The 11,489-nt window shown below is 40.0% G+C and overlaps 1 non-coding gene across 1 annotated transcript; it reads left to right on the forward strand.

Annotated features, from left to right (window-relative positions):
* Positions 1 to 11,029: 11,029 nt before the first annotated feature.
* Positions 11,030 to 11,161, forward strand: LOC112133606 (small nucleolar RNA SNORA63). The gene has a single exon (XR_002915238.1). It is a non-coding gene; the product is annotated as a small nucleolar RNA SNORA63 (small nucleolar RNA).
* The last annotated feature ends 328 nt before the right edge of the window (positions 11,162 to 11,489 follow it).

Genomic DNA, 11,489 nt, shown 5'->3' on the forward strand with positions numbered 1-11,489 from the left:
TTATTGGTGTATAAGAATGCTTGTGATTTTCGCAATTGATTTTGTATCCTGAGACTTTGCTGAAGTTGCTTATCAGCTTGAGGAGATCTTGGGCTGAAACGATGGGGTTTTCTAGATATACAATCATGTCATCTGCAAACAGGGACAATTTGACTTCCTCTTTTCCTAATTGAATACGCTTTATTTCCTTCTCCTGCCTAATTGCCCTTGCCAGAACTTCCAACACTATGTTCAATAGGAGTGGTGAGAGAGGGCAACCCTGTCTTGTGCCCATTTTCAAAGGGAATGCTTCCAGGTTTTGCCCATTCAGTATGATTTTGGCTGTGGGTTTGTCATAGATAGCTCTTATTATTTTGAGATACATCCCATCAATACTTAATTTATTGAGAATTTTTAGCATGAAGGGCTGTTGAATTTTATCAAAGGCCTTTTCTGCATCTATTGAGATAATCATGTGGTTTTTGTCTTTGGTTCTGTTTATATGCTGGATTACATTTATTGATTTGCATATGTTGAACCAGCCTTGCATCCCAGGGATGAAGCCCACTTGATCATGGTGGATAAGCTTTTTGATGTGCTGCTGGATTTGGTTTGCCAGTATTTTATTGAGGATTTTTGCATCGATGTTCATCAAGGATATTGGTCTAAAATTCTCTTTTTTGGTTGTGTCTCTGCCAGGCTTTGGTATCAGGATGATGCTGGCCTCATAAAATGAGTTAGGGAGGATTCCCTCTTTTTCTATTGATTGGAATAGTTTCAGAAGGAATGGTACCAGCTCCTCCTTGTACCTCTCGTAGAATTTGGCTGTGAATCCATCTGGTCCTGGACTTTTTTTGGTTGGTAGGCTATTGATTATTGCCTCAATTTCAGAGCCTGTTATTGGTCTATTCAGAGATTCAACTTCTTCCTGGTTTAGTCTTGGGAGGATGTATTTGTCGAGGAATTTATCCATTTCTTCTAGATTTTCTAGTTTATTTGTGTAGAGGCGTTTGTAGTATTCTCTGATGGTAGTTTGTATTTCTGTGGGATTGGTGGTGATATCCCCTTTATCATTTTTTATTGCATCTATTTGATTCTTCTCTCTTTTCTTCTTTATTAGTCTTTCTAGCGGTCTATCAATTTTGCTGATTTTTTCAAAAAACAAGCTCCTGGATTCACTAATTTTTTGAAGGGTTTTTTGTGTCTCTATTTCCTTCAGTTCTGCTCTGATTTTAGTTATTTCTTGCCTTCTGCTAGCTTTTGAATGTGTTTGCTCTTGCTTTTCTAGTTCTTTTGAAAATGTGGCACATATACACCATGGAATACTATGCAGCCATAAAGAATGATGAGTTCATGTCCTTTGTAGGGACATAGATGAAACTGGAAACCATCATTCTCCACAAACTATCACAAGGACAAAAAAACAAACACCCCATGTTCTCACTCATAGGTGGGAATTGAACAATGAGAACACATGGACACAGGAAGGGGAACATCACACACTGGGGACTGTTGTGGGGGGGGTGTGGGGAGGGATAGCATTAGGAGATATACCTAATGCTAAATGACGAGTCAATGGGTGCAGCACACCAACATGGTACATGTATACATGTGTAACAAACCTGCACGTTGTGCACATGTACCCTAAAACTTAAAGTATAATAATAATAAAATTTAAAAATAAAAATAAAAGAATAAAAAAATACAGGTATATATAAAGTTAAAATGGAAGATATACCTACTGACTGAACACCCACCAAATCTTCACCAAGAAATACTCACTGTTGACAATTTGGTGTGTAAAACCCCTGCTCTAAAATTAGGGGAATCTTGGGGGGAGAAGGAAACAGAAAGTTATTTGTCAAAAGGTACAAATGTTATGCAAGATGAAGAAATTCTAGCAATCTACTGTACAGCATAGTGCCCACAGTTAACAATACAGTATTGTGTGTTTTAAACATTGGCTAAGAGAACAGATTTTATGTTAAGTGTTCTTATCACAAAAAATAATAATGAAGAACATAAGAAGAAACTATTGCAGGTGATGGATAGGTATATAGCATAGATTTTGGTAATGGTTGCACGAGTGTATACTTACCTCCAAATTCATCAAGTTGTCTACCTTAAATATGTACAGCTTTTTGTATGTCAATCATATCCCAATAAAATTGTTTTTAAAGTAAATAGAGGAATCTCTGCTAAAACACAGTTGCAATACTGTATAGGCTGCCTTCTTACTTTGTGAGCACTGCTTCAGCCAATTTCTCACACCCTGCAGAAAAAGACACCTCCTTCATTTCTGGAGCAGGAGACCCCAACTGTGGCTTAATAACCTTGGTATCCGCCAGCCAGAGGAGAATTTCAGTCTTTGTAGACAGTCTTCCATAAAGTTCTAATAAAAGAAGCCCAGAATTGCTTAAACATCAGATGAGTAACTGTTCTTATTTATTTGTTCCTGACGCAGTACGCCAACCCTTGCAGTTGAAAATTAAACGATAATATACTTCCCCCTCTGCTCCACAAAGCTATAGCTGTTTTCCTGGTGGATAATCAGAGGCCAAAGGGTGGTAATTTATCACAAAAGAGGAATGGGAGTATTGCCAAGAGTAACAAAGGGGCAGTGATATCCCTCTTCCTGCTGTATGGCACTGGTTTAATTAAGGTAAAGCTAATAAACCTTATCCCTGATTCTCAACAATGTGAGGTCAAATTCAGTCTTCTGTAAGCCAAGATAGCCAGCCAGATCACAGAAAATATGTAGGAAGTAACAGATACCATGTTAATCACCTTTTTTATGGCTAAAAGCTATATTCCTAGGAATCAAAAGACTACTGTGTTATAACCTACTTGGCTTCTTTAAGAATCTGTGATATTTTATACAGACATGCTAATTAATAGTATAGGCCATACTAGCAGGAACTAAAAGAAATTAGAACAACCCTCAGAACAAAGATGAAAAGACATTAAGGAACTTAAGTTCTGTGTCTTTCTAAAAAAATATATAGATTATTTTTCATGACAATTGCATGTGCATGTGTGTATATGTGTATGTGTGTGTGAAACCTCTATGTGCCTTCTTAGAATCATGTGCTATCGAAGCCTATTTAAAGACTTTCTGGAAATGGCACTAAGGAAATAAAAAGTAGTATTAGTAAATAGATGAGGCATTAAAGCAAATTTTGTAGCTAATAAATTTTGTTTGCAAGTTCAAACTTATACACATGGAAAGGGTGGCTATGGCTATTTACACGAAATGAAACAAGGGAATTCCAAGTCAGTACTTAGATAATATGAAAATATGTGTAATTTTATATATAAAGAAGAGATTTATATGGATTAGGAGAGACACATCCTTAAAGAATATAGTAATAACAGGCCGGGCGCGGTGGCTCACGCCTGTAATCCCAACACTTTAAGAGGCCGAAGCGGGCGGGTCATGAGGTCAGGAGTTCAAGACCAGCCTGACCAACATGGTGAAACCCTGCCTCTACTAAAAATACAAAAATTAGCCAGGCATGGTGGCACGTGCCTGTAATCCCAGCTACTCAGGAGGTGGAGGCAGGAGAATCACTTGAACCTGGAGGCAGAGGTTGCAGTGAGCCAAGATTGCGCCACTACACTCCAGCCTGGGCGACAGAGCAAGACTCCGTCTCAAAAAAAAGAAGAATGTAGTAATTACAGCTAATATTTATTGAGTGCTCACTAACTATGTACAGGCATTATTGAGTGCTTTACACATATTAATTCACTTAATCCCCACCACAACCCTGTTAGTTAGGTTCTATTAATAATACTGTCTCCATTTTACTGATGGAGAACCCAAAGTACAGAAAGGCTGACTTGCCACATATACATATCTACCTCCACGTTAATTCCAACTAAAATAATCACTTTGGGTCATGGAATCTCAAAGTTGTAAGATATTTTAAAGGTATCCTATTTTAGTCCTCCACCAAAAACTTGAACATGAAGTCTTCCATCTTCCCTTGGGATATCTCTTCAGGGAGAAGAAGCTCACAGAAGAAATCTCTATAGAACCACCTCTGACTTCTAGAAACTTCTTCCTTCTTGATTGAGCTGAATTCATTTCACCTGTAGCTTTCACTTATGCATGCGGTGTTTGGTCTGTACTCTGGTCCTAGTGGAGCTAATCCCCCCATTCACAAGACAGCTTTTGGATGTTTGTGGAAGACTCTCACATTATCGTTGAGACTTCTCTTTAATATATACTGAAAATAATTTTCTCTTAAAAATAAACCAGGTCATGTCACTCTTTATTTAAAATCTCTGTTGACTTTGACTCCTGTTTGCCTGTAAGATAATGCCTAAATTCCTTTGCATGGCATGCATATGCCATGGCTCAAACCCAATAGGGATATATTTCTCACTTATATTAAATCCAGAATAGGTGGGCCTCATCAGCAGGCACCTATGGTCCAACAGTTGATTCAAGAACTCAGGTCTGTTCAACTTGTGGCTTTGCTGTCCTCAACAAGTGGCTCTAAGGTTGACATACATAGTTTCAGTGAGATGGAGTTTAGTTTATAGGATATTTTTATGGGCCAGATTGAGAATGGTGTAGATTACTTCTGCACACATTGCAATTGTGAGAACTCAATCACATGGTCTCACCTAACTGCAGGGGAGGCTGGGAAATGTGTGTGCTGAGGAAGAGGAGGAAATACCTTGAGGAGCAGCTAACCACTTTCTAGTGAGGCCTTAACCTGTCTTTTCTGCTCTAAGTTTCATCATTTACACTTAAACAACTATACTCAAGTCCAACCCAACTTCCTATTATTCCAAAGCACATCAGCTTCTCACTTTGCCGTGTGCATGTTGTTCACTGCATGTAAATTCCTTTCTTTGTTCTGTGAAATCCTATTCATGCTTCAAGTCTCAGTTCAAATATCACTCCCACTCTGCCCCACCTCTCATTTCCCTGACTAGTGGTATTATTTTTCTGCCTCCAGTGTGTACCCACAAAACTTTACACATTCATGCATTTTAAATTTTATATATTTATATGATATACTAATATATGAAACCCCCATTATATCATACTATTTTGTTTACCTTCATTATCTTTAAAACTCTTTAATTTATTTTTCCTCTCCATAGGCCTTTAATTTCTCTGCTTGGACTACTGCAAAGTCTGCATACTGGTCTTTCTTCCTGATCATTTTGCAATCCTCCACACAGATCCCAAAGTAATTGATCTGAAATGTAAATCTTGCTGTGGTACCTAGCTACTACTGAAAACCTTCTAACATGCATGGCATAGGGCAGCTAATCTTAAAACTCAGGGACCCCTGAGTCCCTCCTCCAGAGAGTTTAATTCAGTAAGTCTATAGTAGGGTCCAAGAAACTGCAGTTTTAATAAGTACCCAAATGATTTGAATGTAGGAGGTGGGTAGGCCACATCTTGAGAAATATTGGATTACAGGATAAAATCCAAAAGCCCTAGCATGCCATTAGTTCTGTTAATACCAAACTATGTGTATTTCTCTGTATGAATGCCACAATTTGAGTCCATTTTACTTCTGCATATGCTTTTCCTATATCTAGATTGCTCTTCTCTGGGTAGTCTTCCTAGTGCACTTCTATTCATTCTTGAAAATGCTGCTTAGGCATCATCTATCTTGGAACATTCCCATAGCAAAATGAATCTCTTCCTTTATATAATTTCTGTGCCTCATAAATAGTTATATTTTTAAATATATCATATTGTCAGAGACTCCATCAGCCTGAAGTGAAAGAGAGTAACAAAATAAAAAGAGGCCTTTCTACCCTAAAACTTCAAAAAGCAGGAAGTAAGCTGTAACACACTACTCAGCTGCAAATACACGCCACCTTTCATGAAAATGCAGTAATGGCTCAGAGCCTGAAAATAAGGGTAGAAGGTGGAGCCAAGAACCATGGAGAATTATTCTTAAGGCTTGATTCCTAACCAAGAACTTCCAAATTCAGATTCCCTAGTGGGAAAGCCCTGAACTTAGCTGGCAAATGAGACTGACGCTGGTAGCCCTGCAGGGGCTACAAATTGGTTTTGACATGAATAGATGCTGACTCTGCAGTAGGCTTTGCTTGCCCAGTGAAAGATGAAAATGATCACTGTGCCATTAAAGCACACACACACACACACACACACACAGAGAACAGAAGATACTGCAAGGATTTGGATAGCCACTTCCTTTACCCAGGCCAGGGAACACACTGCACCACCCATAATGTCCAACAACAAGCAGAGAGAATCCTCCTTAGGGCAATAGTTTGATAGAGAAATAGAATAGGCCACTGAAACATTGTTTGTCTAAAACAGAGGGAGATGAAAGCATGAAGGGCTGGCTTACACACCTTCACAAGTGTGTGCTCACACTTAACATGAGTGGGACTAAGGAAGTGTCCCTACTAGATCTTTCTCTGTTTTTCTGGTTGATCTGGGAAAGAGCGGGTAGGGAGGATGTTGGTATGGCTATGCAATTCTTGCTAAGGGAAGAGTAAATTGGTATAGTAACTGTGATTTTTTCTTTCTTCCCCAAGTTACCTCAAAAAAATTTTTTTCTCCCTTATTTGATGCAGTGATCTCAGGGCCAAGGCTGCAACTATAAGTACTGGAAGCTGAGAAGATTTCTAAGAAACAAACTGTCACTGTGTTTTTAAACTTAGAATTCCTGAAGCTCTGATGGAGGCAGATTGCACCTTCACTTCATCTGGCAAAACTGAGGTTAAGAATAGATACAGCTCTATTGTCTGGTGATAAAAATGGCTCACTAGTTTGAAACCTATGTAACACTATTCTGTGTGAATGGAATGGACTGAAGGGGAGGCGCTTGCTAGACTAGTATTGCTACCAGCAACCTCGACCACCACAGTGGCCAAACCTAACATCCCTTCCAAAGGTGAAAGATTTGGACAAAAATAAATGACAAATGAAGAAAAGGAGGAATAATAGTTAAGGGTAAAGAAATGAATAAACGGGTTACAAATTAAGGGAAATTCAATATTACATTAATGACTCTAAAGAGTCCCAGAACAAAAGATGACATTGTCTCCTAGCTCAATTGTTCCACATGCCTGAAAGGGTGAAGCTGTATGTTTGCAAGGATCCCTCCTTTTGGAGCCTGACAAGGTTGAAAGGAAGCCTACAAACCTGAATGGCCTCATACTGGGAGACATTCATACAATATGATGGGCTGGACTAATTATTAATGGCTGTGTGTATTTTTTTGATGTAAAGAATCTATGGTCAAAAGCCAGGGGGTGGCCCGTGATGTTATTTTATACACACACACACATACACATGTTTATGGATGAAAACATATATACATATGAAACATATATACATATGAAAATATATGTTTTCAGAAGGAGGTCAGAGAGATTCTGTTTCACGAGGCCTGCCTCTGAAACATATATATATGTTTTCATCCATGGTTCCCGGCTAATAACTCTCAGAGCTCTTGTTACCATCTTTTGTTATAATGTTGGGAGTGTCAGGCCTCAGAGGCAGGCCTCGTGAAACAGAATCTCTCTGACCTCCTCCTGCCCTCTTTTCACCTGACCCAAGGCAGGACTCTATACTTCCACACCCTCCCCTTTCTCACTGTGGGTCTTAAGACCCTCTCCAGAGAGGGTCCTGCTCTATACCCCGGAGAAAGGAATGCTGAGGTCATGAAACTTCCTAAAAATCCGAGAGGAAGGACTGGGTTCAGGGAGCTTCCAGGTAGCTGAACACATGGAGATTCCTAGAGGGTGGCATCCCAAGGAGGGCATGTGTATTAGTCAGGGCTCTCTAGAGGGACAGAACTAATAGTATATATATGTAAAAATATATATATAAAGAGGAGTTTATTAAGTATTAACTTACATGATCACAAGGTCCCACAATAGATTGTCTGCAAGCTTGAGGAGCAAGGAGAGCCAATTCGATTCTCAAAACTGAAGAACTTGGACTCTGATGTTCTAGGGCAGGAAGCATCCAGCACGGGAGAAAGATGTAGGCTGGGAGGCAAGGCCAGTCTCGCCTTTTCACATTTTTCTGCCGCTTCATATTTGCTGGCAGCTGATTAGATGGTGTCTACCAGATTAAGGGTGGGTCTACCTCTCCCAGCCCACTGACTCAAATGTTAATCTCCTTTGGCAACACCCTCACAGACACACCCAGGAACAATACTTTGCATCCTTCAATCCAATCAAGTTGACACTCAGTATTAACCATCACAGCATGGAAGCTCCACACCCCTTCCCCTATACCTTGCCCTACACATCTCTTCATCTGTATCCTTTGTAACGTCCTTTATAATAAACCAGTAAATGTTAAAAAAAAAAAAAAAAAAAAGAAGAGAAAGAAAAGAAAAAAGGAAAAAAAATAAGGACAAAAATAAAAAGAACTGTCAACCTGTGCCCAGTTTGATTTCAGAATTGCCACAGACCAATTCCTAATCCTGCCTAACAGGGGACCTCACAGAAGCCTGCCAGCTAACTCAGGCTGTGGCCATGGGTTGAAAGAAGCTCCTAACTGAAATTTGTGATATAATCTTGAGTGAAGACAAACCCCACTGGCCAGTACTGAGGGGTGAGTGGGAAGTGCGCTATAACCATAGGTGCCAGAGCTGGGTGCCCCTATTTCATGGGCAGACCCAGAAGGGTATGGCCTGAAAGTTGAGGTTTCTGTGGCAGTTTTGAGTTCTGAGTACAGTCTGCCATAATTCTAGCTAGCTGCTGCTAGTGGAACACTGCAGGTATGAGACTCACCTTGCCAATTAGTTGGGTGGGGCTTACTGCTTAGTGCTTAGTGCTACTTCCCACTCCCCACAGAGACTCTTTTGTACAGCAGAGGCAGCTGCACTCCTCCCTGGAACATTACCCCAGCAGCCAGAGAACTGCCCTCCAATCCCCATTGTGGCTGCTGTCTGTGCCCTCACTTGGAAAGCCAGAGATCAAACTTGCCTGACCCAGCCCACACCCATTTTTGCGCCTCGACCCATTGTGGTAGCTTAACACAAAGGACAGAAAGTTTTTGGAGTTCCATGGTCCCAAAGGCACCAGAGGCACTTGAGGCATCAGAGTATCTCCCCTGAGTAACATAAGGCAAGCACAAATTCCACCACTACCACCACAGCTGGCGCTTTTGCAAGTGCCACCTCCTGGCTGAAGGCCAACTAGCACAGACATTTCAACGTCTGCAGGAACAACACCACAACTGTAGGAAAGAGAAAACTTTTGCACAACCTCAGCTATCACCATTACCTATATCACCCTGGCTAACCAGGAGGTGTTGAGTCTGTCCATGTGCCCAGAACATCACTACTACAGCTGACATTTGAGAAAGCTAACATAGTAAGGCTATTTATAACCAAGGAAACTTCAGAGTCTTTGTCACTTTCCTCCCACCCCCCATCAGAGCTGGTACTGGAACCTGCTACTGAGAGACTAGAGGACAGGTCGCAGCACATTCCCCAGCACCAGCCTGCAGTGTGGCAGCCCCACTGGGTGGCTAGACCCAGAGGAGCAGCAGGATTCACAGTAGTCTGGCCCTCAGGGGCTGCTACTCCTAAGCAGAGTGCACCACATTAAGAGAACACCCCGTGGGACAAAAGAAACCAACCTGGGAAACATGGTGAAACCCCATCTCTATAAAAAATACAAAAATTAGCCAGGCGTGGCGGTGTATGCCTATAGTAGCTACTCAAAAAGCTGAGGTGGGAGGATCACTTGAGCCTGGGAAGTCAAGGCTCCAATGAGCCATGATCGTGTCACTGCATTCCAGCCTGGGTGACAGCAAGACCCTGTCTCAAAAAAAAAAAAAAAAAAAGTAGACACCACTGGGGAACAAGATAAGCTTCATGAGACTTCTGCCATTCCAGCCCCACAGGAAACAGTGAACCCGTTCACATACCCACCACATCACTACTACAACCAGCATCTGAGAAAGCTGTTACAAAAAGATTCTCTGTAACCAAGGAATTTATACAGTCTTCACCACTGAATGCACCTAGAACTGAAGCTAGGTGACAATAAACTATAAACATTAAAGTCACATCCTCAAGGGGAAAAAATATTGTAATAATCCTGTCAAATAAAAAATAAATACAAGAATAATTAGAAGAAATAGTCCCTACCCAAATGAAAAACAACCAGAAAAATAATCCTGGCAATATGAAATAACAGGGTTCTATAGCACCCCCAAAAGATCACATTAACTTTCCAGAGGAAGGTTAAGCAGAAGAAAAGAAATAAGAAAGATCAGAGCAGAACTAAATGAAATTGAAACCAAAAAATGAGAAAGATTAATGAAACAAAAGGCTGGTTGTTTGAAAAGATAAACAAAATTGATAGACCACTACATGGATTCACCAAGAAAAGATGAGAGAAGATTCAAATAAGCTTAATTACAAATGAAAATGGAAACAATACAACTGACACTACAGAAAGAATAAAGATCATTCGAGACTAGTATGAACACCTCTATGAACACAAACGAGAAAATCTAGAGGAAATGGATAAATTCCTGAAAATATACAACCCCCCTAGCTTGAATCAGAGAGAAATATAAATCCTGAACAGAGCAATGACAAGCAGTGAAATTGAATGAGTAATTTTAATAACCGCCAACAAAGAAAAGCCCAGGGCCAGATGGATTCACAGCCAAATTTTACCAAACATTCAAAGAACTGGTACCAGTTCTACTGACACTATTCCAAAAGATTGAGAAGGAGGGAATGCTCCCTAACTCATTCTATGAAGCCAGTATTATCCTGATACCAGAGCCAGGAAAGCACATAAAAAAAGAAAACTGCTGGCCAATATCCATGATAAATATAGATGCAAAAATTCTCAACAAAATACTAGCAAACTGAATCTAACAGCACATAAAAAAAAAAAAAAAAAAAATTGACCGTGATCAAGTGAATTTCATCCCAGGGAGGCAGGGATGTTTCAACATATGCAAGTCAATAAATGTGTTTCATCACATCAAGAGAAATAAAATAAAAATCATATGATCATCTCAATAGATACAGAAAAAGCATCTGATAAAATCCAGCATCCCACGCAGGATTCAGACTAGAATATAGCTGTTAAGTGCTGTGTTGTCATTCCCCCTGCTTAAAATAAAGTTTTTTTCTTAACTATACCTGTCTGCTATCTGCTGTAGCAGCCAGGGATGCTTGGTTTCATACATGTTGAAAGGAATAAATTAAAAAAAAAAAAAACCAGCATTCCTTTATGATAAAAACCCTCAACAAGCTAAGCATAGAAGGACATATCTCAAAAAAAAAAAAAAAAAAAAGCCATATATGACAACACCACAGCCAACAACATGCTGAATGGGGAAAAGCTGAAAGCATTCCCCTTGAGAACTGGAACAAGTATGCCCATTCAACATAGTACTTACTATAAGTCTTAGCCAGAGGAATCAGACAAAAAAAAGAAAGAAAGGGCAACCAAACTGGAAAACAGGAAGTCAAACTATCACTGTTTGCTGACGATATGATCTCATACCTAGAAAA

Source organism: Pongo abelii, chromosome 4 (genome assembly GCF_028885655.2).
Source record: "Pongo abelii isolate AG06213 chromosome 4, NHGRI_mPonAbe1-v2.0_pri, whole genome shotgun sequence".
Classification (NCBI taxonomy): domain Eukaryota; kingdom Metazoa; phylum Chordata; class Mammalia; order Primates; family Hominidae; genus Pongo; species Pongo abelii.